The sequence below is a fragment of the Dendrobates tinctorius genome, unplaced genomic scaffold (assembly GCF_039654945.1).
Source record: "Dendrobates tinctorius isolate UK_male_01 unplaced genomic scaffold, ASM3965494v1 ptg000177l, whole genome shotgun sequence".
Classification (NCBI taxonomy): Eukaryota; Metazoa; Chordata; class Amphibia; order Anura; family Dendrobatidae; genus Dendrobates; species Dendrobates tinctorius.
In genome coordinates, this window is record NW_027361844.1 from 21,345,438 (window position 1) to 21,372,296 (window position 26,859).

Consider the following 26,859-nt stretch of genomic DNA (forward strand, 5'->3'; position numbering starts at 1 on the left):
GTGGTGCTGTGCTATATACCATGTGGTGCTGTACTATATACTATGCGGCTGTGCTATATACTATGTGGCTGTGTTATATACCATGGGGGGTACATTATATATTATATTCTATGGGGGAGGTTGGAGGTTGTATTGTATAATATGGGGGGCTACATTATATTCTATGGGGAGGTGGGCTGTATAATCTTTTCGGGGCTACATTATATTCTATGGGGGTGATTGCATCATACTCTATGAGGGGGCTACATTATACTATATGAGGAGGCTACATTGTAATCTATGGGGGGCTAGATTATATTGTATGGGGGCTTCATTATACTATATGAGGAGGCTACATTGTAATCTATGGGGGGCTAGATTATATTGTATGGGGGCTTCATTATACTTTATGATGGGACTACATTATATTCTATTGGGACTGCATTATGCTATATGAGGAGGGCTACATTGTGTTCTATGGAGGGGCTACATTATACTATATAAGGTGCTGCATTATTCTCTATAAGGGGGGCTGCCATATATTCCATTGGGTGGCTACATTATACTATATGAGGGGGTCTGCATTATATTCTATGGGGGGGTTACATTATATTGTATGGCGTGTCTGCATTATATTCTGTGGGTTGGCTGCATTATGCTCTATGGGGTGGCCGCATTATACTGTATTGAGGACTATGGGGAATATATTATACTATATGAAGAACTATGGAGTGCATTATACTATGGGAAGTGAATTGTACTACATGGATGACTGGCAGTGTATTATACTATATGGAGCACTATGAGGAGTGTATAATACTATATAGAGAACTGAGCAGTGTATTTTAATATAATGGAGGACTATGAGGAGTGTATTATATTATATGGAGGACTGAGTAGTGTATTATACTATATGGAGTACTATAGGGAGTGTATTATACTATATGGAGGACTGAGGAGTGTATTATACTATATGGAGGACTATGGGGCACATTATGTTATATGGAGGATGATGGGGTGTAAACTGTAGATGTGCTGCTGATAACATGATACTGTATGGTTATCTGTTAGTGATCCATTAGTGATCATTCTGTCCCCATCATTCTTTCTCAGATGTTGGAAAGAGGTCGGGAAACAAGTGTTGAACGACTTCAATATTGTCGATCACACTCATTTAGTGGCCTGAAAGCAGCGCATGTAAATGCAATTAAAATGCTTCTGTGTGATGTGCAATATGTGAGCATTTGGGGCCCCATTTTAAACTTTGCCTAGGGCCCCACTTTGCCTAAAACCGGCCCTGCTCCTGCAAAGCCACAGGAATGACGGAAGTGTACTTGTTAGGAGTCAGGTTTCTGCGGTCACTATGCAGGAATCCAGACCCTCACATTCTGCAGTCTCCTGCTCTTTATTCACTGCAGAAGAGATTGCAGAGGAGATTGCCTTGCAGCAAATCTCTCCTGAGGCTAAGTCCTTCTGTCCTCTTACTGAGCATGCTCATGGGACAGGGAGTCATGTGCTCAGGTCCTGCTCCAAATCTCATTTGTCCATCTCGGAGAACTGGAGGCGTGCGAAAGGTCCCGGATGCTATAAAAGTCGCGCATGGCTGTTCCGCCATGCGCTAGTATAGACATACTTGCTGCTGAGTGAATGTTTGATGGATGCATGATCTGGTGAATGACTCATTTGAAACCCCTTCCCTTTGATAATACGCTTGTGTGAGGGATTGAGTTACCACCAGTGCCAGCGTGCTATTGCTCCATACTCAGCTGCTAGCGTCCGACATTGCGCCTGCGCCATAGCGGTGTCGTTGAGCGGCAGTATTCACGCCACGCTGCAGTAGCAGCCCACTTGAGCATTCGCGGCTGCGACGCTATATACTCGGACACACATGGTAGGTCTAGAAGGACTTAGTGCCGCCATCTTGGGCTATTCCTGTGACCGCTTACCGTGTGTGTTATTGCTCTGAGCTCTTGTGCCCCTAACAGGCTCAGTACTTTATGTTTTTGCCATCTCTGTGACTAAACAGCGATTGCTTTGCGCACGAGGGTGAAGGCTAACCCCGTGCGCACCTTCGCCATATTGCTCTGCCACCGTCTAGCAGCGGTTATACCACCTATCACACGGTGGACCCCGAGCGGCGAACGCACTTTATTTATATTTTTATTTAGTGCTTTCCACCGTTCCTAACAGTACTCTATGTTAGAGGAGCCATATCGGGGGCAAAGTGGCAGACAACCCAGACATGGCAATAGATTAAAACCAGTATGCACAAGAACCTCTACATTATTTTTAAATCATTTTCTTGCCTATTGCAGCAAAGGCTTTAATTGTTAGAGTCCTGCTTTTAAGTCCTAACTAGAGACATATGCAATATGTGTGATTACACTCTAACTATAAAAGAGAGGACATCATTATAAAAGCGAGCCCTGGAAACAGCTAGAAGTAGGAGCTCTTCCTTGTAGATAGCTTTTATTTGTATAAGAGAATTGGTTAAATAGTAATTTGTTTTGAAGCATGTTTTCACAGAGACATTTTCACACCGCTTCCATGGACTCATTGTATGACGCCCCCACCTCCTGCCTCTTTTCTTAGGGAGCTTTTAGGTTCTCAAAGTCAGCTAAGTGGTAACCGGTTCCATGGAAACTAGAAGAGAAGCAATTTAGATTCAAGCAAGTCAGGCTTTTTTACCCTTTCATTTCCTATTCTACATGTTTTTATAAATTGTATTGTGATATATAGAATAGCTTAACATGCAACAAAATATCCACACGTCCTGATATATGGCACAAAGGCTCAAAAACCAGATTTGTATCTACCTTAAGGCCCTTTTACATTTAGTGATGCACCAGCGATCCGACCAGCGATCCGACCCGGTCAGGATCGCTGTTGCATCGCTAAATGATCGCTAGTGAGCTGTCACACAGAAAGATCTCACAGCGATGCAGCAGCGACGCAGCGCACGATACTTACCTTTCACACACAGCGATCCTGACGTCCTCCCGCCCGCCTCCACGCGTCGCTCGTCGTCACAGCAGGAAGCCCAGCAGGAAGCTGACGACGAGAAATGGAGCCGGACATTCTCGCGCGATCAGCGATGGACAGCGGGGGAGCCGGTCGCTGGTAAGTATCACACATAGCGATATCGCTAGCAATATCACTATAACGTCACAAAATCGGTGACGCTAGCGATATCGCTATGTGTAAAACCCCCTTTAGACACCTAAGTTAGTTATGAGAGGACTAGCCATGATTAGGTCAAGTGTTATCATTAGAGTCAGAAGATGGACTCTCCTATGAAAGATTGCGATCTTTGGTCAACTTTTCAGCACATTTATGAACAAACTCAGAGAATTGTAAATCTGCTCATAATTTTCTATATGAAAAATCAAAGTGTTCAGTAAATTGGTTTTGCCCTTCCCTGGACCAACACTTTAGTATAATAGGTTGAACATGATGCACTGGTGTGTTTTATATCCTATATTACTTTAATATGAAATTGGCTGAAGAATGGGAAAGTAATTCAGAGGACCAAGGAAAAGTGTTCGTAAAATGGAACAAAACCAATAGAACTGTTTCTCGTTTTAACATTTCTATGCCTGGCCCCAATTAGTCCAGTGGAAAGCAATTGATTAGTTTTATACTAGGTAAATGCTTGTTGACCTTGCGTGGCTTCATGAGATAGATTGCTCCGGATCCAGGATAGGGAGTACCAGTGTATCAGTTTGACCACATTGATAAGGAGCAAAGTCAATGGCGCATGACCACCAAATACATTTCAAAAGAAGCCAATGTATTCTTTAAAGTAGTTTTAAAATAACCAATCACAAATACTGCTATATGGACATCTCAGCATGACACAGGGCTTTACATTCAGTGATGCACAGTGTGAGGATGCACATCCTTTGTATTCATTTGTTTGAGTAGACTAGGGGTAATCAACTGTTTTGATCAGCACTAATTCGGAATTGACATATTGATGTTTAGTAATGAGAAACTGTTGTATTGTTTTAGTTAAATGGGTTATACAGTTTCAAAATAAATAAAGAAATAAACTGCAGCAAATGCTATAAAGAAAAAAGGAACGGGACAGTACTCAACCTTTTAAAGAGGTTGTCCACTACTCAAGCAACCCCTTCTAAATCCTTATGTTTCCCCCTTGTAAAATAATAACACTTGCACTCCCTTCCGGTGCCGTTACAGCTGTGTCGGCTCTCCCAGGGATTGCATGACACTGTTATGTCACGCGAACCCTGTTGCCAATAGACGCTGGATTCACTTTTCTTGCCTTCGGACAAATCGCATGCATCCAGAGGAAGTGAGAGCTGAAATAGCAATGTTATGCAATCCCCAGGAGAGCAGTGCTGACACCACTGGATTGGAGCCCACACCGGAGGTGAGTATAGGTGTTATTATTTTACGAGGGGGCAACATAGAGATTGTCCAAGTAGTGAACTACCCCATTAATGATCACACCTATCCATTACAGACATTTCAGCCGTCCTCCTTGCGTTGTATATAAAGGGCAGAGCACATGACTGCTGCAGTCAATCAGTGACAGCAGTGCAGTACTTACTGGTGTCTGGCTCAATGCTGGAAAGGTTTACCAGTTCTATGGCACATGTCTACTTCAGCCACTATAAAAGGCCCTCATTTACAAGAGTAAAGGATCCCAGTCCTTGTGGTCTGTGGGCTGGACTCCTTACTAATGCCATCAGCTATGTCTGGTCCCAATATTTGTTACAACCAAACCTTTACACCTTTTTGGATTGTTCAGCTATGAACAGCTAATTTGTTTCATTCCATATTGGCTTTTTATTATGTAGAGTTCAAATTTAAGATACTGTATCATAGGGAAACTTGAATCTGTGTTGTAAGTCTGTATGCCCAGAACTATGATTATTTTCTACTCTAAGTAGTGAAAAAATATTATTTAGTGCAAATAGCTGCCAATAAAAATTATAATAATAATTACTGCAATTATACAAAGTACAGTTTAGAAATCCATGTCTAGCTGTTGGGATTTAATCCGTTTAAATCAATGTTTTTGAATAGCATTTAGTTTTGTTTTTTTTGCAATTATTAGCTCCAGATTCTTCATTATAATTACTCTAACAGCCTTGTCCAGAAATGCCATGTATGTTTTTTATTATTCTGTCTGCTTACATATCTCATAATTCAACTGACACACTTTTCTTTTTAGTTGTAGACTATGAAGTACATTTAATGGGAATCTGTCACCAGGCTTTTGCTACCTCTCCTGAAAACAGGGTAATATAGGAAAAGAGCCCCTTATTACAATGATGTATCGCTTACTTTGCTGGGTGCATGTAGCAGAGCTCAGAAATGTAACCCCGCCCACACCACAAGGTTCTGTGTTCATTGCCTATTGACAGTGAGCTGCTTATAAGAGGAGGGGTGTGTTCAAGCAAGAGCTCTTGCGCACTGTGGTCTTGACAGTGATAATCTCCTGTTAATAAAACCTTCATTGTATGTAAGCAAAAGCACATGATCTAATAAATGACGCATCCCTGAAATCCATGCCTCAACCTCAGCACTATGCTGTACTCAGACTACACTAGGTGGGTTACAGTACAGTAGGGTCATTATACTGTGCATGTGGAGGCTAATGTGGAAGAATTTACCATGGGGGTATCATACTGTGTTTCGGGAGCACTTTTGTTGGCATCATACTTTATGCGAGCAATCAAAGAGAATTCTAGAACTTCAGCAGGAGTAAAAGTACTTTGTAAAGGCTGCAAAGTTGTGAGACATGCTCTTCTGTGACCCCGATAAGTATATATATATTTTTTTGTGGGGGGAGGGGATCAATTAGAACTTCTGCTATGGGCTCCACGATCTTACATACGTTTCTGCATTCTATTATTACTACTATCATGCTAATCTATAACTGTTAATGTAAGCTGCACAGCTGGGTTCACATTTTGTGAGTAATTACCGCTGAGATTTGTTTAATGAGTAACCATTGTGTAAATTTTATTTTTTTTTAAATCAATAGTAGGTGTGAAAATAAGAAACTTTGTAATATATCTTATCAGAAATGTGCTTCTTTCGCCTCCACGGCTAATAAGTCATTTTCAAAATTCTCAATTCCTGCGTAAAATGTGTACAGTATTCAGTGAAGACAGATTCTTAGATTATGGAGATAGGAGATGACGGCTGTGGAAGAGAGGAGGAGGAGAAGGGAGGAGCTAGAAGCAGCGCGTCCCCTTCCTTCTCCACCTTCCATCATGTATCATGTATCACTTATTCTAATGAGGTTTTCCAATGTGTTCATAGAAAAAAAGCATTGTATGTCTGTAATTTTTTTTGCTAAGCTTTTCAGAAAAAAACAATAAAAAAGTCAAGTTGGCAACCCTGGTGAGCTGTGACCATCACCTAACGTGAATAATGTGATCCAGTGTTATCGAGATATACATTTGTTATTTTCTGTTGTAATTCTGCCTGTAATGATAACTACAAAAAAATGATCAGGAAATGTCAGCCTAATATATGGATTAGTGGCCAGAGTGAAAATTGCATGTGTATATAAAAATGTATGAAGGATTATGTTAAATTAAAAAATAAAGGTTAAAATCGGTAAAAAATTGTTTGAAACTGTGTTAAATATTTTTAAAGAATTTAATGTTTTTCTGATGTCCGTTCCCCTTTGGTAAGATGCAGTATCACAGGTGTTATCATAGGTGTCGGTCAATGTTGTAGAAGGGTAAGAAGCTTTTCCTGACACTTCTTCGCCACCGCTGTATGATATTATTCCATTCTGCATTATTCTTACGTTTGCAATTTTGCGTTTGTCCCTCACTTTCTCTAAGGCTCTTCCTTGCAGCTACAGAGGGATATTATTTGATTCAGCATATAAAATTCTGCTTCAAACAGCAAAAGTATACATTTTTCAGATCGTTGGATGGCAGCCCATTGTCACGTCTGGTTAATTCAGCATTAATTTTATTTTTACATCAAAAATGAACCTAAACAGAAAGCCACCAGCACAACAGAGATTCTTTCCTGTGCAGATAAACTTCATCATTTTAACTTGTTATAGGTTTTTTGTTATGCTTTTATGCAAAATTCTAATTTCACAAGAGAAAATCCCACGATCCCAATGTATTGTTAACCCTTTATAAATCACCTGTGAGGCCACATCTAGAATATTGGATCCAGTTTTGGGCTCCACATTTTAAAAAGGATATTCAGAAGTTACAATGAGTTCAACGACGGGCCACTAGGTTATCAGACGGGATGGAAGGCCTCATATGAGGAGAGCAGTTGGAAAAGTTAGGCTTGTTTAGCTTAGAAACAAGATCTCTGAGATCTCTTCACATGTATAAATACAGGTGCTTCTCACAAAATTATAATATCACCAAAAAGTTAATTTATTTCAGTTATTATATAGAGTCATTACACACAGAGTGATCTATTTCACTTGTTTATTTCTGTTAATGTTGATGATTATGGCTTACAGCCAATGAAAACCCAAAAGTCATTATCTCAGTAAAGAAGAATTAACAAAAAATACCTGCAAAGGCTTCCTAAGTGTTTGAAAAGGTCCCTTAGTCTGTTTCAGTAGGCGTCACAATCATGGGGAAGACTGCTGACTTGACAGTTGTCCATAAGGCAGTCACTGACACACTCCACAAGGAGGGTAAGCCACAAAAGATCATTGCTAAAGAAGCTGGCTGTTCAGAGTGCTGTATCCAAGCATATTAATGTTGAGTGCAAGGAAAAAGTGTGGTAGAAAAAGGTGCACAAGTAACCGGGATGACCGCAGCCTTGAAAGGATTGTTAAGATACGGTCATTCAAAAATTTTGGAGAGATTTACAAGGAATGGACTGCTGCTGGAGTCATTGCTTCAAGAGCCACCACACACAGACGTATCCAGGACATGGGCTACAAGTGTCGCATTCTATGGGTCAAGCCACTCATGACCAATAGAGTATGCCAACATTTCGGATTTTAAAATGATTTTTCAAGCTGGTGTAAGGTATTCTAATTTACTGAGATAATGACTTTTGGGCTTTCATTGACAGTAAGCCATAATCATCAACATTAACAGAAATAAACACATGAAATAGATCACTCTGTCTGTAATGACTCTATATAATATATGAATTTTACTTTTTGTATTGAAGAACTGAAATAAATTCACTTTTTGATGATATTTGAATTTAGTGAGAAGCACCTGTATATGTGTGGTCAGTACAAAACACTGGCATATGTTTTATTCCTTCCAAAGACCATACTAAGGACCAGGGGGTACTCATTACGGGTGGAATAAAGGTGATTCCGACAGCTAAAAGGAAAGGGTTCTTTACAGTTAGAGCAGTCAGACTGTGGAATGCCCGACCACAAGAGGTTGTAATGGTAGACACTATAACAGCTATTAAAAAAGGGATAGATGATTTTCTCACTACACATAACATTGTTGGTTATAGTTAATTTAGTGACAAATTTTTTTTGCAGAATTTTTCCAGCCAAAAGATACATTTTTGATGTAGAAATGTCTGCATCAAATAGATGACGTGTGCTTAAACCTTAGAATTTTTAATATATCCAATATTATGCATAAAAGCAGCGGAGCGATGTAACCCACAGGTACCTTTTGCTACATAAACTGTGCCTATATGTGTGAGAGAATATTGGCGATGTGTCCGCTGCTGAGAGCGGCGCTCGGGCTGCATGTTTTGTATGAGCTGGTGTCTATTAACATGCTGGATGTTGGCACAGATCTCGGGAATATATGTACTTGTTCTCTACCACATGTTGCTGTTGTGCCATATGCTCCTACAATTTATTCAGTGTAGTTAAACAATACAAAAGTTTCTGAATTGGAAATTGTAGAGTTCCTGCACAGGGTTAAACTCGCGCTTCTTCAGGACTGGATCGGATGCCGTTGTATAAACCAAAATAGCCACATGTTACCATAATAAAAACAATCAATCTGGGAAAGCGATGTATATACTGTCGGCACTGGGTGTACTATGTTTGATTTAGTGCTCCATAAATATTGGTTATGGCTTTTTTTCAGTGTTTTTTATTTTTTTAATCTCTGGAGCTCAAATCATTTTAGGTAAGAAATTCTAACTTTTGGATTTCTGAAAAAAAAATGGAGGACTGTCATGGTAACGGTGTCACATCTAAAGAAGTTGTAAGCAATTAACATTTTCTTATGCTTCTATATATTTTTTTTTAGAGGGACTGTGTAGGGCTTTGAGTGTGACACAGCTTGTCCGACCCTAGGCTATCAGGAAACTGTCGCATCTCATTGACATTTCCATGTAAAATAATGAAGTTGAAAGTAATTGCAAAATTGCAAATTTTGTGCGCAAGAGAAAATCATTACTGAAGCCTTGTTATGGAAAAGTAAAGATACTGTAACGTTATAATAAAGTATTTTACCTTTCAGTAGGTTTTTTATTCCGTAACTATGGCATAATCATGGCCTTATGATTGCAGATTTGTAAGTTTTCACGTTGGCAGAGGTCTATATATCACTATGGCAACAGCAGTTAAGAATAGAGTGTTAGGATTCTAAGAGTCGGGACTAACAATCTATCTTAAAAATCAGTGGCTAGACTTTAAATGTAAAGATTAGCCATCGGAAAATCAGCCAAATTGTAACCCCTTAATGACCACCAATACAACTTCTTCCTGCTGTCACTAATGGGCTTTATTCTGCAGCACTTTTTTACACTGGTATGACCCGCCCCGGAGGCAGTAGGGTACTCGGTGCCGGGCCTGTTGATTTCAATGGGAGATGTCACAGTGGCAGTGACCCGGCCCGTGGTCTCAGGCAGTCAATGAAAAAGGGGTAGAGTGATGGGGATAAAGTTATTGAGATGATTTGTGACGCCACCTGTGGTTTCTGGTCAGTTTGACCAGCGCTGCAGGGTAGCTTCTCTGGGACAGATGGTGTGGTGCAGCAATGATGTTGAAGCTCCCCACAGGTGGAGCTGTAGTCCCAAGGCAGTAGTAATAGGTGATGAGGGAGAGGGTGCAGTGTTAGGCACAGAGATGTAGCAGCGTGAAGGAGTTGCAGGAAGAAGGCAATGACACAACAGGGCGCAGTTTCCTTTACCTTTACTGTGCTTTGTCAGTGCAGTCCAGGATCCAGATCACAGATGGAACAGGAGTTGATTAGCCTGGAAGCAACTTAGGAATCTCTCTATGCAGATGGGTTGTGTAGTCTCCTTCCTAGTGCTTATTTGAGGTACTTGCAGTACTGAGTTACACTGAAGTTCCCCTTGCTTGCTCTCTTTAGAACGCCCCTCGTATGGCAGGCAGCCGTAGCCTTCTATCTCTTCTGGCTCCCACACGTTACTGCTGTGCCTCCGAGTCTTAGTTGGGAACAGAGCATTTACAGCCTTCTGTTCCTCCAGTTTCTGCTGCAGGACCATCAGCATCCATACAACTTCGGATACCGGACTCCGAACCATGCGCCTGAAGCCAGAAGTGAGCCTGAATTCCCCTCAATCCTCCTGCTCCTCTTTTCCACATCCACACACTTTGCTCTCCTCACAGAACTGACTTAACTTCCCCTTCCCGGCCCCCAGAGAGCAGCTCCTCCCCCAGTTTGGTTCAGAGCTCCCTCTGCTGGCCTGGAGAACTGGAAACTGTGCTGTGTCCTAGATTTACCTGATAGAGAGACCCTTCATTGCTTCCAAGCATGACATCACCCTCCCAAAGAGGAAGGCAATGCCACTGTGGCGACCATACTCCTGGGGGCGCCACATTCCCCCCTAGTGCAATTCAGTACTCCCGGACTGAAGAAAATATGCAAAACATATTAACAAATGAACAATTGTAACGGTTACAAGATTTCAAAAATGAAAATTACAGAAACCAAAGCTCAAAAATAGTCCCTGTGATGATTAGTCCATGCGTCAATGTCCATGGTCCATTTCCTGAGCAAGTTGGTAACTATATACAAGTAGTGTTTTGGCCACACATAGTCCTGTGGCCCAATTGTCCATTAAATCAAAATAAAATTTTCAAAAGGTTCTTACAGAGTCTCTGTAGGTACATAAGCTTGAAAAGTTGCATATTTACAGTTTACCATTCACATAACTTATTTATATACGAAACCTTAGGGGTGGAATACCTTGGGTACTACGGACAGACCTACATAGCACTGGTGTTGTTGGGGACGTTACTTGATGCCTTGTGTTAACTACTACTGGTGTAGTGCGTGTTGTACTGGCTACACTACTGGTGGCTTTGCGTAGCACAGGGATACTAGATTTCCTAGGACCACTTCTACTCACTGTGAGCATGACAGATTCACCACTGGCACGGCGAGGATTCTCTTGCTCCACTGCTGGTGTGGCATCTGCTGGCTGTACTTGCTGGTTTTCAGGGTGGTCTTGAGTCACTTCTTCTTGCACTACCAGTTGGGGAAAGGTCAAAACTGGTACCACTATGGCCTGATTTGCTCTAGTCCAGTTTGCAGGGAATTCTCCGAGTACAATGCTGACCTTTTCTTCTTCCTTTATGGGCTGAAGGTTGTTTTGCTCTTCCATCCTGTCCTTTAGTTGGTCAGGGCAGTTTCAGATGATCCCTCGATACTGCTGATGAGGTTTCTCCTCCATCCTTACTGATAAGCACACTTTGGTGTTGTCAAAGTTTGATGGTAGGACGGTGTAGGGTTCAGCTTCCCATTGGTCATCCAATTTATGCATCCTCCTTTTCCTCTTTAGGACCTGTTCTCCTGGTGACAAGGGAACTGCAGGTGCATGTTGATTGTAGTTCTTTTCCTGCTTTTGTCTTGCCTGAGCTAGACTCTTTTCTACGCACTCTTGTACTCTTCGCTATTGCTGTTGCGTCTGTGTCCCAGTCAGCATCTGGTGATGTCACCTCAGATGTAAGGACTCGCTCGGGATATCCGTATGGTCGACAAAAGTGCTGTTGGAATGCTCTGGCTGCTGTCCTGGCTGTTTGATCCTTGACAGGCACGACTACCAGGAATCTCGAGTTGTGGTCAACGATGATCAGAGCATACACTTAGCCTGAATGGCTTGGGACCAGCTTCACATGGTCCATGGCTACCAACTCGAGTGGCTGTTTAATTATTATTGGCTGCAAAGGGGCTCGCTGGCTGTTATGGTCCTTTCTGCGCAGGTTGCATTGTCCACACTCTCGGCACCAATTTTCAATGGCCTTCCTCATACCAGCCCAGTAAAATCTCTTTCGGAGCAAGGCCTCCTACTTCTTCCATCCAAAGTGTCCTGCTCCATTGTGGTACGCTTCCAAGACAATTGATGCCTGCCTCTTTGGGACTACCACCTGCCAGACCAACTCATGAGTACGGGCATTGATACTCCTCCGACCCAGCTTTCCCTCATAGATGAACAGCCTGCCTCTTTCCTTCCACAACTGCTGGGTTTCTTCAGGAGCAACTGGACCTGGGCGTGAGTCAGCTTGTGACAGTAGCTCCTTTACCAGGCGGACTGCGGGGTTGCTATCCTGCGTTTCTGCCCAGTCATGATGAGGCAATGGATTTAGGGTGGCCTCTTTCACGATAGATCGTCTGTTTCTCACTCCTTGGGCATGTTTGGGCCACAATTGGCCGGTGGAAGGCAGGTAACTCTATTTCTTCGAGTGCCTCGGGGTCTTCTCCTGCATCTGGCAGATTGAACATTCTGGACAGCGCATCAGCATTGGCATTCTTGTGCCCCGCTCGGTACTTGATGGTAAATTCATAGTTAGACAACAGGGCCATCCATCACTGCTCCAGTGCACCTAGTTTTGCAGTCTCCAAGTGAGTCAATGGGTTGTTGTCTGTGAAGATGGTAAACTTGGCTGAAGCTAGGTAATGCATGAATCGTTCAGTCACAGCCCAGACTATGGCGAGGAACTCCAGTTTGAAGGAACTGTAGTTGCCAGGGTTCATTTCAGTGGGACGAAGCTTCCTGCTGGCGTAGGAGATCACTCTTTCCTTGCCATTCTGTACCTGTGACAGTACTGCTCCCAGTCCCACGTTGCTGACATCAGTATACAGAACAAATGGTTGGTCATAATCTGGGTAGGCCAGAACTTCATCTCCTGTGAGAGCCATGTTCAGTCGAGTGAAGGACCTCTCCAGTTCCTCATTCCATTCAAATGTAGGACTCTTCTTCCAGGCTTTCTTGGGCTGGCCCACCAGAAGATTTTGCATAGGTGTGGCTATCTCAGTGAAGCCTTTGATGAACCTTCAGTAGTAGCCTACCAGCCCGAGGAATTGACGTACCTCATGGAGGTTGCTGGGCTTCTGCCAGTCCCGGATGACAGTGACTTTCTCAGGATCCGATGCCACACCTTCTGCACTCACTACATGACCGAGGTACTGTACCTTGGGCTTTAGGAGGTGGCATTTGGATGGCTTCACTTTCAGGCCTAAGTTGGACAAGGCTTCAAACACCTCAGCCAGGGGCTCCAGGTGGTCTTCATAAGTCTTGGAGAAAACAATGACATCATCAAGGTACAACAGAACTGTCTCGAAGTTCTTGTGTCCAAAACAGCACTCCATTAGCCATTGAAATGTCCCTGGGGCGGTGCAGAGCCCGAACGGCATGTAGTTGAACTCGCAGAGACCCATTGGTGTGGTAAACGCTGTTTTCAACTTGTCTGCCTCTCCCACGGGAACCTGCCAATACCCACTAGTAATATCTAAGGTGGAAAAATAGTTAGCAGTTTTAAGTGCAGCTAATGACTCTTCAATTCTGGGTAATGGGTAGGCATCCTTATGTGTAATGCTGTTAATTTTTCTGTAATCAACACACATTCTCATGGTACCATCTTTCTTTTTCACAAAGACTATTGGGGCTGCCCAGGGGCTACAACTATCTCTGATCACCCCAGCTTCCTTCATTTCCTGCAACATATTTTTAGCACATTGGTATTGAGTTGGGGGTATAGGCCGGTACCTTTCTTTAATGGGTGGATGATCTCCAGTGGGGATATGGTGTTGAACCCCTTTTGCCTTCCCAAAGTCTAAAGGGTGTTTACTGAATACCCGCTCATACTCCTGAGCCACTCGGTAAACCTCATTCTTTTGGAATGAAGGGGTGGAGTCAGTTCCCACATGCAGCTGCTGACACCACTACTCCAACTGCTTTACAGAGCCATTGTCAACTGCCTGTTCGGATGAGACCTAGGGCTCTGCTGCCTGTATGGCGTTGTTACTGACAGTAAACAGCTTAGCAACTGTGGCATACCGAGATATTGTGGTCTCCTCCTCCCCACAATTCAAGAGGCATACAGGTACTCTCCCTTTGCGGACATCAACTACCCCTCTGGCTGTCAGGACAGTGGGCCGGCTATCAGAGTTCACTGGCTCAACCAATGCTTGGTAATCTTTTCCTCTGAGGCCTATGGCTGCCCGACACCAAATTAACATTTCACATCTGGGGGGTATCGCAATGGGGAAAGGATCACTCTCTGACGCTGCCAATTTCTCCGCCAGACAGTTCTACCTGCTGTCTTTGTATCAGGGCCTTGATCTCCTTCTGCAGGACTCGTTGTTCTCTGGAACCAGCAGTCTCGGCTACCTGTTGCAACAAAACAATAACCTCGGCAAGACAATTTTCAATCACATTAGTGCCTAAGGTCATCATTGGGTTACATTCTCGTCGATCAATGTCTACAACTATCATGCCTTGAGATTTTAACTCTACTCGCCCCACCTTAATGGTAATCTCTATACATCCCACCTGCGGTAAAGACTGACCATTGCTGGCAACTACTGTCAGTTCATCACTTGGGCCGCAAGTAAGTTCAGAGTCAGCCCAATACCGCTTGTAAAGGATATATGGCATAGTTGTCACCTGAGAGCCAGTGTCCAGCAAAGCGTTCATGGGGATGCCGTCAATCACCACTGGGAGGACCGATTGCCCTCCAACATACTTGGCTCGCCAGTTCTTTGGGCCTTGTGGTCCTACTCTTGGGGGTTGGCCCTCTGCCCCAGGGGTTGCTCGTTTAAATAACAGAATCTTGCGATGTGGCCTGCCTTGCGGCAGTGACGACAGATGGGACGTCCGTCCTGGTCATAGCGATCGTTTTCTCTCTCTCTGAGTGGCGGGATCCTCTTCTTCCGTAGCCACGGGACATCCTCTGGACTGGAGGCCAGCTGGATCTTCTCCTTTGAGGACACCTGCATGGACTGCACAGTTTTGGCAAGTGCAACCATATTTTTGGTCAGCTCTTGGACCTGAAGACGCAATTCTGTAGATGGATCATTATCCAGAGTCTGTGCATCAGTCCCCACAGGGCTTGGAGGGAAAGATGCTGCTTCTTGGTGGTATGTGATCGCTGGATGCCTAGGGGGCCATGCTGGACGGCTGACATTTGGTTCATGCAGCACCCGGATAGCCCTGTCTTTAAAACTTGCAAAGTCTAGATCAGGGTTTTGTAGGGCTATGATGCGCAGCTGTTCTCTGTGGGTACTGGATAGGAGTCCCTCAATAAATTGCACCTTTAACAGTCTGTCTCCATCGTTCACACTGTCTGGGTCAATCTGCTTTATGGCTCGCAGCGCTACCTGCAGGTTAAGAGCATAGTCCCGTATACTGTCCTGCACTCTTTGCTTACACCCAAAGAATCTCGTTTTTGTTTCAGCTGCAGTGTGGGTGTCAAAGGTGCTTTTTAGCTTAGCCAGGATCTTTTAACAGTCTCTTTATCAGTGTCTTGCCAGGACTTTACTTCTCTTTGTGCTGCACCAGTTAGCTGCCCAATAAGGAGGTTCACTTTTTGGCTTTGAGACAAAGGATACACTTCAAACAAACTGCACAGTCTCTCTTTGAATTCACTCAGGGTATGTGACTCCCCTGAGTACTGCGGTAACCAGGCTGCTCCCGGAATATAGGGCATGGACAGCAACATTATGGGGACTGCTGCAGTGGGCGCTGGTTCTTGCGGTGCCATTGGAGCCGCAGCTGCGCTTGCCCCTGCATCTTGCGGCGCTGTGGGGGTGCGGTGGCGTTCACAGCTGCATCTTCTCTTGCCTCAGACATTCTCCCCCCCCCCCTAGTTAATGTTGGCGAGGCTCTGTGTCTCACTGGCTTACCGGTCGCCGCTCCGCAGGCTGGATGATCAGGGGACGCCGGGACTGCAGGCCTCTGCTCCTCACTTCCCGCCCGCTGGTCTCTTCCCGCGCAGCACCTCACTTTTCGTGCTTTCTGGCAGGTTCCGCCCACAACGGCACGCCCCTTATGGCTTCCCGTGCGCGCCAAGTGGCAGGATAATGGTGACAAATGCAGAATAAGTCCACGGCACACAACACAGTCTCTGGCACACAGGACCCGGTGGCATCGGGCTTCGTAAATCCTGTTCGTGGCGCCAAAATTGACCCGCCCTGGAGGCAGTAATGTACTCTGTGCCGGGCCCGTTGATTTCAATGGGAGATGTCACAGTGGCAGTGACCCAGTCCGTGGCCTCAGGCAGTCAATGTAAAAGGGGTAAAGTGATGGGGATAAAGTTATTGAGATGATTCGTGACGCCACCTGTGGTTTCTGGTCAGTTTGACCAGCGCTGCAGGGTAGCTTCTCTGGGACAGATGGTGTGGTGCAGCAATGATGTTGAAGCTCCCCACAGGTGGAGCTGTAATCCCAAGGCTGTAGTAATAGGTGTTGAGGGAGAGGGTGCAGTGTTAGGCACAGAGATGTAGCAGTGCTGAAGGAGTTGCAGGAAGAAGGCAATGACACAACAGGGCGCAGTTTCCTTTACCTTTACTGTGCTTTGTCAGTGCAGTCCAGGATCCAGATCACAGATGGAACAGGAGTTGATTAGCCTGGAAGCAACTTAGGAATCTCTCTATGCAGATGGGTTGTGTAGTCTCCTTCCTAGCGCTTATCTGAGGTACTTGCAGTACTGAGTTACACTGAAGTTCCCCTTGCTTGCTCTCTTTAGAACGCCCCTCGTATGGCAGGCAGCCGTAGCCTTCTATTTCTTCTGGCTCCCACATGTTACTGCTGTGCCTCCGAGTCTTAGTTGGGAACAGAGCATTTACAGCCTTCTGTTCCTCCGGTTTCTGCTGCAGGACTATCAGCATCCATACAACTTCAGATACCGGACTCCGAACCATGCGCTTGAAGTCAGAAGTGAGCCTGAATTCCCCTCAATCCTCCTGCTCCTCTTTTCCACATCCACACACTTTGTCCTCCTCACAAAACTGACTTAACTTCCCCTTCCCGGCCCCCAGAGAGCAGCTCCTCCCCCAGTTTGGTTCAGAGCTCCCTCTGCTGGCCTGGAGAACTGGGAACTGTGCTGTGTCCTAGATTTACCTGATAGAGAGACCCTTCATTGCTTCCAAGCATGACATCACCCTCCCAAGGAGGAAGGCAATGCCACTGTGGCAACCATTCTCCTGGGGGCGCCACATTTGCTTCAGATTAAGGCTGTGTGCACACATTGCGGATTTTGATGCGTTACCGCAACGTTTTTGGATGCACGGAATTGCATCAAATCCACAGTGTAGTACAGTACCAATGATAGTCAATGGGAATTTGAGAATTGCTGTGCACATGCTACGGAAATATCCACGTGGATTCGCTGCATTTTTTTCCCCGCAGCATGTCAATTCTTTGTGCGGATCCGCAGCGTTTCTGCACCAATTGACTGTACATGGAGTAAGGCAAATCTGCACATCAAAAAATGCATGACAATCCGCAACAAATCCGCATCAATACCGCATGAAATCCGCCAGCATTTTGGCCTGGGTTTTCTGCCAAGAGATGCAGATTCTGTGCGGAAAATTCCACAGGCCAGTCTGCAACGTGTGCCATACACTAAGGCCACGTTCATACTTTCATTATTTGGTCACTATTTTACAATCAGTATTTGTAAGCTGAAACTAGGAGTGGAACAATGAGAGGTAAAGCATCATAGAAACACGTCACCACTTCTGTATTTATCACCCGCTGCTCAATTTGGCTTATAAAGACTGATGTGAAATACTGACCAAATACAGAATGTGTGAATGTGGCCGAAGATCATGCTGCATTTATAGCTGAAATCTCCATGATCCATATCTTATCTTACAGCTGGAGATCAACATCCAACACTGCGGAGATACCATCACATGTTTCTCAATGCAGTGATTCTAGAGCAATGCCCCCATCCCTTATGGGAAATAAGTAAAAAACATGCAAAACACAAGCCACGGAGACACCATCACATGTTTCTCAACGCAAGCAATGACTAGCCAGGTCTTTCCCCGGGAAGGAACAACCACGGGACGGGCAGTTTCCAATGAAGGAAACCGCCTATGCCAAAACATGGTATCCATCCACAGACAGCTGTTTCGGGGTATTGCCCCTCATCAGTGTGGAGTAGGAAGCTGGCCAGTAGGAGCAATGCCTAGTAGAAGACTGTGAAAAATGAGGATGAATGAACTCATGGAGATCAACATCCAACACTGCGGAGACACCATCACATGTTTCTCAACGCAGTGATTCTAGAGCAATGCCCCCATCCCTTATGGGAAATATGTAAAAACATGCAAAACACAAGCCGCGGAGACAACATTACATGTTTCTCAACGCAAGCAATGACTAGCCTGGTCTTTCCCCGGGAAGGAACAACCACGGGAAGGGCAGTCTCCAATGAAGGAAACCACCTATGCCAAAACATTGCATGTTTTTACATATTTTCCATAAGGGATGGGGGCATTGCTCTAGAATCACTGTGTTGAGAAACATGTGATGGTATCTCCGCAGTGTTGGATGTTGATCTCCATGAGTTCATTCATCCTCATTTTTCACAGTCTTCTACTAGGCATTGCTCCTACTAGCCGTGGTTGTTCCTTCCCGGGGAAAGACCTGGCTAGTCATTGCTTGCGTTGAGAAACATGTGATGGTGTCTCCGCGGCTTGTGTTTTGCATTATCTTACAGCTGGGACATGGGAGAGGCTGTGATTGATTTATCATAGCTATCATCATTGTGATAGGCCTATCGCAGTGGTCACAACATGGCTAACAGGACGAACCCGCAACCCCCCACCTTTCCTTTCACTTATAATTTTGTGAGAGGAGGGACAGGGACTTGCTGCAAGTTTTGTCTCCAAAGTAAAAAAAAAAGTGTCCCCTGCAGGGCCGTATTTAGAGTTTATGCTGCCCTATACACTTTTAGTGCTGCCTCCCCCATTGGTGAGTACAACTAATGCAGACACTTTGGCAAAAATCGCTGATGTGAAAGTAGCCTTTCTCCCTTGTGCAGCCATCTCCCCAGTGCACCCATTTCCCCAGTGCAGCCATCTCCCTAGTGCAGCCATCTCCCCAGTGTAGCCATCTCCCCAGTGCAGCCATCTCCTCAGTGCAGCCATCTTCTCAGTGCACCCAGTTCCCCAGTGCACCCATCTCCCCAGTGTAGCCATCTCCCCAGTGTAGCCATCTCCCCAGTGTAGCCATCTCCCCAGTGTAGCCATCTCCCCAGTGCACCCATTTCCCCAGTGCAGCCATCTCCCTAGTGCAGCCATCTCCTCAGTGCAGCCATCTTCTCAGTGCACCCAGTTCCCCAGTGCACCCATCTCCCCAGTGCACCCATCTCCCCAGTGTAGCCATTTCCCCAGTGTAGCCATCTCCCCAGTGCACCCATTTCCCCAGTGCAGCCATCTCCCTAGTGCAGCCATCTCCTCAGTGCAGCCATCTTCCCAGTGCACCCATCTCCCCAGTGCACCCATCTCCCCAGTGTAGCCATCTCCCCAGTGCACCCATCTCCCCAGTGCACCCATCTCCCCAGTGCACCCATCTCCCCAGTGCACCCATCCCCCCAGTGCAGCCATCCCCCCAGTGCAGCCATCCCCCCAGTGCAGCCATCTCCCCAGTGCAGCCATCTCCCCAGTGCAGCCATCTCCCTAGTGCAGCCATCTCCTCAATGCAGCCATCTCCCCAGTGCAGCCATCTCCCCAGTGCAGCCATCTCCCCAGTGCAGCCATCTCCCCAGTGCAGCCATCTCCCCAGTGCAGCCATCTCCCCGGTGCAGCCATCTCCCCGGTGCAACCATCTCCCCGGTGCAGCCATCTCACCGGTGCAGCCATCTCCCCAGTGCAGCCATCTCCCCAGTGCAGCCATCTCCTCAGTGCAGCCATCTTCTCAGTGCACCCAGTTCCCCAGTGCAGCCATCTCCCCAGTGCAGCCATCTCCCCAGTGCAGCCATCTCCCCAGTGCAGCCATCTTCCCAGTGCAGCCATCTCCCCGGTGCAGCCATCTCCCCGGTGCAGCCATCTCTCTAGTGCAGCCATCTCCCCGGTGCAGCCATCTCACCGGTGCAGCCATCTCCCCAGTGCAGCCATCTCCCCAGTGCAGCCATCTCCTCAGTGCAGCCATCTCCCCAGTGCAGCCATCTCCCCAGTGCAGCCATCTCCCCAGTGCAGCCATCTCCCCAGTGCAGCCATCTCCCCAGTGCAGCCATCTTCTCAGTGCACCCAGTTCCCCAGTGCAGCCATCTCCCCAGTGCAGCCATCTCCCCAGTGCAGCCATCTCCCCAGTGCAGCCATCTCCCCAGTGCAGCCATCTCCCCAGTGCAGCCATCTCCCTAGTGCAGCCATCTCCCTAGTGCAGCCATCTCCTCAATGCAGCCATCTCCCCACTGCAGCCATCTCTCCAGTGCAGCCATCTCTCCAGTGCAGCTATCTCCCCAGTGCAGCCATCTCCCCAGTGCAGCCATCTCCCCAGTGCAGCCATCTCCCCAGTGCAGCCATCTCCCCAGTGCAGCCATCTCCCCAGTGCAGCCATCTCCCCAGTGCAGCCATCTCCCCAGTGCAGCCATCTCTCTAGTGCAGCCATCTCCCCGGTGCAGCCATCTCACCGGTGCAGCCATCTCCCCAGTGCAGCCATCTCCCCAGTGCAGCCATCTCCCTAGTGCAGCCATCTCCCTAGTGCAGCCATCTCCTCAATGCAGCCATCTCCCCACTGCAGCCATCTCCCCAGTGCAGCCATCTCCCCAGTGCAGCCATCTCCCCGGTGCAGCCATCTCCCCGGTGCAGCCATCTCCCCGGTGCAGCCATCTCCCCGGTGCAGCCATCTCCCCGGTGCAGCCATCTCCCCGGTGCAGCCATCTCCCCGGTGCACCCATCTCCCCAGTGCAGCAATCTCCTCAGTGCACCCATCTCCCTAGTGCAGCCATCTCCCCAGTGCACTGAGTGCAGCCTCTGCTCATTCTCCACCAGGCTCACCCTCCCCCCCCCCCGCTGCTCACTCTCCCCCCGGCTCACTCTTCCCCCCCCCACGCCACTCACTCTCCATCCCCCCCCATGCCACTCACTCTCCATCCCCCACGCCGCTCACTCTCCATCCGGCTCACCTGCTGCTGCATGTCTCGTCCAGCCAGGTGCCGGTATTTGTTCTCGTTTGTGTGAGCGTGCGGTCACATGGTACCGCTCATTAAGGTCATAAATATGTGCGCCACGCCTATGAGAGTGGAGTGGCGTTGATATTCATGATCTTAATGAGCGGTACCACGTGACCGCACGCTGACACAGGAAGAGCAGATATCGGCGCAGCTCAGGACCATCGGAGCTGCAGCGCAGGCACCGCTGGAGGGGCTGAGTATGATGGGGGAGGGACGAGGGGAAGGGACGACCCCCGGACTAAAAAAAAAAAAACCTTGCTCAGGTGCCGCCTTCCCGCAGAGTCCCGGCCTAGGCACGTGCCCATGAGTGCCTAATGACAAATACGGCCCTGGTCCCCTGGAAAAAATATGTATACAAGCACCTATAAAGCCAGTCTCTTACACCATATGTAGTAACAAACATATATGGCTATGAACAAAGTGTGAAACAGAGAAGAGAGGTTATAGATGATATTGCTTACCCATAGTAGGAGAGGATCAGGTTTGCCCACCAGCACTGCCCCGACGCGCGTTTCGTGTGTAACGTTCTCAAGGGGATGTGATAGAGTTAGGGTTAGGTCTAGGTTTAAAGGGAAGCAGTCACAAGGTTTTGCTCGGTAATCTGAGAGCAGCATGCTGTAGGGGCAGATACCCTGATTCCAGCGATGTATCACTTACTGAGCTGATTTGCTGTCATTTTGATAAAATTGGTGTTTCTTAACTTGGTGTTAGATGATTGAATTCATATAAATAATCCATGCAGTAGCTCTAATTTTGATATATTAGAATAAGTCTCTGAAACATATGCCAAATGCATCAGTATTTTATGCCAGATACCTTTACTGCACCTTTGAACACTTTTCAATAACTTTACCCCTTCCCCACGTGTTAGTTGGCTTATTTACACTATTCTTGTGCTCCACGCCCAATTCTCATTAAATTACACCCCTCTTTCTGATAATGCACAATCCTTGTCAAATAAGTGGAAAAACATATCAAGTACGGTACATAAAAAATGTGGTACATGACATGTATGCCTGCCAATTTTGTGGCGCGTGTTGAGAATATAGGAAAGCTTAGTAATTATTCCCATTATTATTGGTATGTTTATGTAAGTCCTTGATAAAAGCGTAAGGTGAAAAGTATAGGCTTATGCACACAGGGCTACAAAGATCCATTTTATGGAGCCCATGCCTTACTGTTGGCTAATTCTACTCCCCACATGCATCTGTATTTCTACAGCTCCTTATCACAGGTATTCGTTTTTCCTATATGGAGGGTCCATACAATGGATAATGAAGGGTTTAAATGGAATCTGTCAGCAGGCTTTTGGTATTTAGCCTGAGGGCAGTATGAAGTGGGACCAGAATCACTGATTTCAGTGATGTGTCACTTATTAGGCTGTGTGCTGTTGTTTCAATTCAATGAGTGTTTTATCAGCAGGAGGTTAATACTACAGGGCTACAGTTCACCTGCAACCTGGTCCAACTCCGCCCCCACTAGTGATTAGCAGCTTACTGTTAATAGACAATGTACACAGAAAGCTGTGGTGTTTGCGGGGTTAGCTTTCTGAACTCTTCTTCATGCTATAACGAAAAATATCGCTGAACCCTGTAAATTTACGTGACACATCGCTGGAGTTAGGGTCTCTTTTCCTACATTATGCTGCTCTCAGATGAAGTAGAAAAAACCTAGTGCTTGATTCCCTTTAAAGGCCCATAGTATGCAGCCCCCTGTGCCGCCCTACTGGCTGTGCTGTGTGTATAAACTGTACAAGAAAATGATCTCCAGTGCAATTATATCTCTTTTCCTGGTGTTTTTCATAAAGATATTGGGTCATTTTTGCATGTGTGCTGCACACAATGGATTGCTATCTTTACTTGGTGATTCCACGGTACAATCAGTAACCAACAATGTACATAGGTTACACAAGGGCAGCCGTGTAACCTTCCATTCTCCGTACAGTAGTAGCATTCTTTGCTTTCAGATGAGGACGCGTAGATAAACTTTCTAATTTCACATAGCAATGTTGGTTGAGTTATCCACTGGGGGATTAGAGAATAACACATTAGGCCAAAGCCTTACAGTGACGCAGGATTAGCATGGTAATAATATTATTCTGCTTTAGCAGCATGTCGCCCTAGCACGCTCCTGCAAGTAAGCAGGAGGCAGGTGATGTTCAGGAATTGGACATCATTGCAGCGTTACTGCATCGTGGTTATAAATCGGAAAGGAAGAGGCATTCTGGAGTGTTGGATTTTACAAAATCGACAACTTTTTTTGCGCTACTGGCAGGAATCCGAAATAACACAATATTGAGTGTTACTTGTAATAACACAACATTGTCATCCCTACTGTGCAGTCACAAGTGTTGGCCATTTTCTACCTAGTGTTACTCGCCTGTCTCGGCTCCTGGACTGGACCTTGTTCCATTTCCCAACTTTTTCAGAGCTACCACCTTAGGATCAGCACCTTCATGAGCTCTGTCATTTGTTTGGAACTCAATCTGTTTATTTTAAAAGCAGATACCATGTACCCTCCCTCTGAAGCTAATGTGCTTCTGTTTGTGTGCGGCATATAGTTTTCTGTTTCATAGTTGCTAGTGGTTATGGTTTCATTGTAATGAAAACCATCTATCTACGCTCAGCTTGTGGTGGGCTTTTGCTTACTAGAATCTCTAAGCACTTTTTTATTGTAATCTGAGAGCAGCATGATATAGGGGTAGAGACATTGATTCCAGTGATGTGCAACTTATTATGCTATGTGTTGCTGTTTCAATGAAATGAGTGTTTTATCAGCAGGAGATAATCATTACAGGACAAGGTGTCGTGTGCCTCCTAGTTAAATGTTCTATTTAACCATGCCCACACCACTGATTAGCAGCTTTCTTGCCTACGCACACTGTACACAGAAAGCTGCCAATCATTTGTGTGTGAGGGGTTATACAGGGCTCAGCATTCCAAGCAGTGCTAGATCTACAGATGAGAAATCTGTGATTGTAACAGCATGCAGACCAGCAAAGTGATTCATCACTGGAATCAGGGTCTCACTCCCTACATCAAATGGCTCTCAAATTACATAGAAAAAACCTGCCAACAAATTCCTTTTTAAGCACAACAGCTAATCTGAACAAGCAGAGCTTCAGTGTTAAATAGAAATGATTGCTATGCTATTATTGCTGCACTAATGTTGCTTTCACAGGCTACATTCTCATGCCCACCTGTAGATTTCTGATCAGTATTACGAGCTGTGCACACAGCCGATTGTATCTGATGATTGCTATCTGTGGTTCTGACGGATAGCACTTGTACCCATGTTATTTTATGAGGCTCTTCACATGTTCGATTTTTTCCTCAGACAGAGTGATCCAAGGAAAAATGGGACACATGTCCGAATTTGATCCAAGTGTCTGATCAAAATCGGCAATATAAGTCTGTGGTCTCATGAACAATATCGGACCGCGCTCAGGTGAAATCCAAGTGCAGTCTGATGTACTGACAAAATGGAGAAGGTGGAAAAACTTTTTTTTCCCTCCACTTCCAAGAAAAACTGATGCCACTCTGATCAAACTCTGATCCGATTGTGATCAGAATAATCGGACTGTTTTTTTTTTAGAAGGAGAGAAAATGTTTGTGTGCACCTACCTATATGATTTCTCATAAAGACCACAGCAGTAATCCAAATGTTTCTTTTGTTTTCAAGTAAACAAGAAAATGATTTATAAAAGTAACATTTTCTCAGTTGACGGGTTGTCAAACAACGTCACACATGCAAATGACAATGAGTAATGACTAATAAAGCAGTAAAAAGCATTTAGCACTTCATAGATCGACCACAGTACAGTTTTCTTGCAACCGTGGCTTTTTTGTAGCATATTACGATGTGAGAAGGTTGAACTGTAGCATTCCCTGTCACGTGACACATTAATTTAGGTGCTTCTGCGGGAGAACTGCTGACAGTTCGGTTACCATGCTATCAGCCATTCGCTCTCTGCAGGCACAGTGTATTAATCCTAAGAATTACTTGTATAATGTCTGCTGCAGAAGAGGAAGGAATAGACCCCGTTAAAAGATGCCGTGAGGATTTGAAAAATTATAATTGCAGTTAGCCAAAGCGTTTATAGCAGATTTTATACCATGAAATCAACACAATGGAAAGTAACTCTGAATATCAGCTCACCGTCGGCGTACCTAGCAGCCCACTCATCAGGGATCCATTTGCCTTTTTTTTTAAACAAGAATTAAATTAAAATCCCAGATACGCTTAGTGTGTGTGTGTGTGTGTGTGTGCCCACACACAGAGAACCTTATATAACGCCTAAGAAGCTGCAACAACCGTGTAGATGCTGCTATGTTTGCCAGTATAGTTGTTCTTTCAGTTTTTCTTGCAACAAAGCTACTATTTCTTTGCTTCCCTTCCTGCAGCCATACAGATAAAAGGGGTTCTCCACTACAGGACAACCCTCGTGTAACCAGACTGGACATCCCCTGCTTAATCAAAATGAAAACCCCCTGCGTAACCAAGCTGAACAACCCCTGGGTAACTAAACTGGGCACTTCCTGCTTAATTAAACCAGACAACCCCCTGCACAACCAAACTGGACACCCTCTGCTTAATCAAACTGGACACCCTCTGCTTTATCAAACTGGACACCCTCTGCTTAATCAAACTGGACACCCTCTGCTTAAACAAACTGGACACCCTCTGCTTAATCAAACTGGACACCCTCTGCTTAAACAAACTGGACACCCTCTGCTTAATCAAACTGGACACCCTCTGCTTAACCAAACTGGAAAACCCATGCTTAACCGAACTGGACACCCCCTGCTTAACCAAACTGGACAACCCCTGCTTAACCAAACTGGACCCTCCCCTGCTTAACCAAACTGGACACCCCCTGCATAACCAAACTGGACAACCCCTGCTTAACCAAACTGGACACCCTCTGCTTAACCAAACTGGACAACCCCTGCTTAACCGAACTGGACCCTCCCCTGCTTAACCAAACTGGACACCCCCTGCGTAACCAAACTGGACACCCCCTGTGTAAACAAACTGGGCAACCCCTGCACAACCAAACTGGACAACCCCTGCGTAACCAAACTGGACAACCCCTGCATAACCAAACTGGACAACCCCTGCTTAATCAATTCAGGCTTTAAATTAAAATAAAAACAGTGGATAATTCTCACCGCCACACAATAAAAGAAAAAAGAATGGATCTACCTGTGTCCAAACATTTTTGTATGCCTGATCACAGCACCATGGACCTGAAATTACTTGTATTGAAAGATAACATCAAATCTCAGAGAGACAGGAGTCTGGGAGTATAAACTTATGACAACCTTTGTCACTATCAGTGCAGGAATGAATGTGTCATATGGATTTATGTCTTTTTACATCAATTAAGGAATTTGCTCCTATGACCTTGTGGGGCATCACATAACACAGAGCCAGACCCCAATCAGAGGACAATAAAACTTTCACTCCTTATCTATGAATTGTTCCAATATTTATGGACACAACTGTTTATCTCTCTCTCATAATGATAGTTCTGTGCTGTG

The 26,859-nt window shown here is 45.5% G+C and overlaps 1 protein-coding gene across 13 annotated transcripts in view; it reads left to right on the plus strand.

The window, feature by feature from the left end:
- The window catches only part of MAP2 (microtubule associated protein 2), a 344,963-nt gene that overhangs the window by 70,244 nt on the left and 247,860 nt on the right, over positions 1-26,859 (plus strand). The window contains exon 3 of one of the 13 annotated variants that reach the window (XM_073551582.1): positions 5,180-5,247. The exons of the other annotated variants lie outside the window; for them this stretch is intronic. The gene's annotated coding sequence lies outside the window, so the exon portion shown is untranslated. The remainder of the gene's footprint in view (positions 1-5,179; positions 5,248-26,859) is intronic. 13 annotated transcript variants of the gene reach the window in all.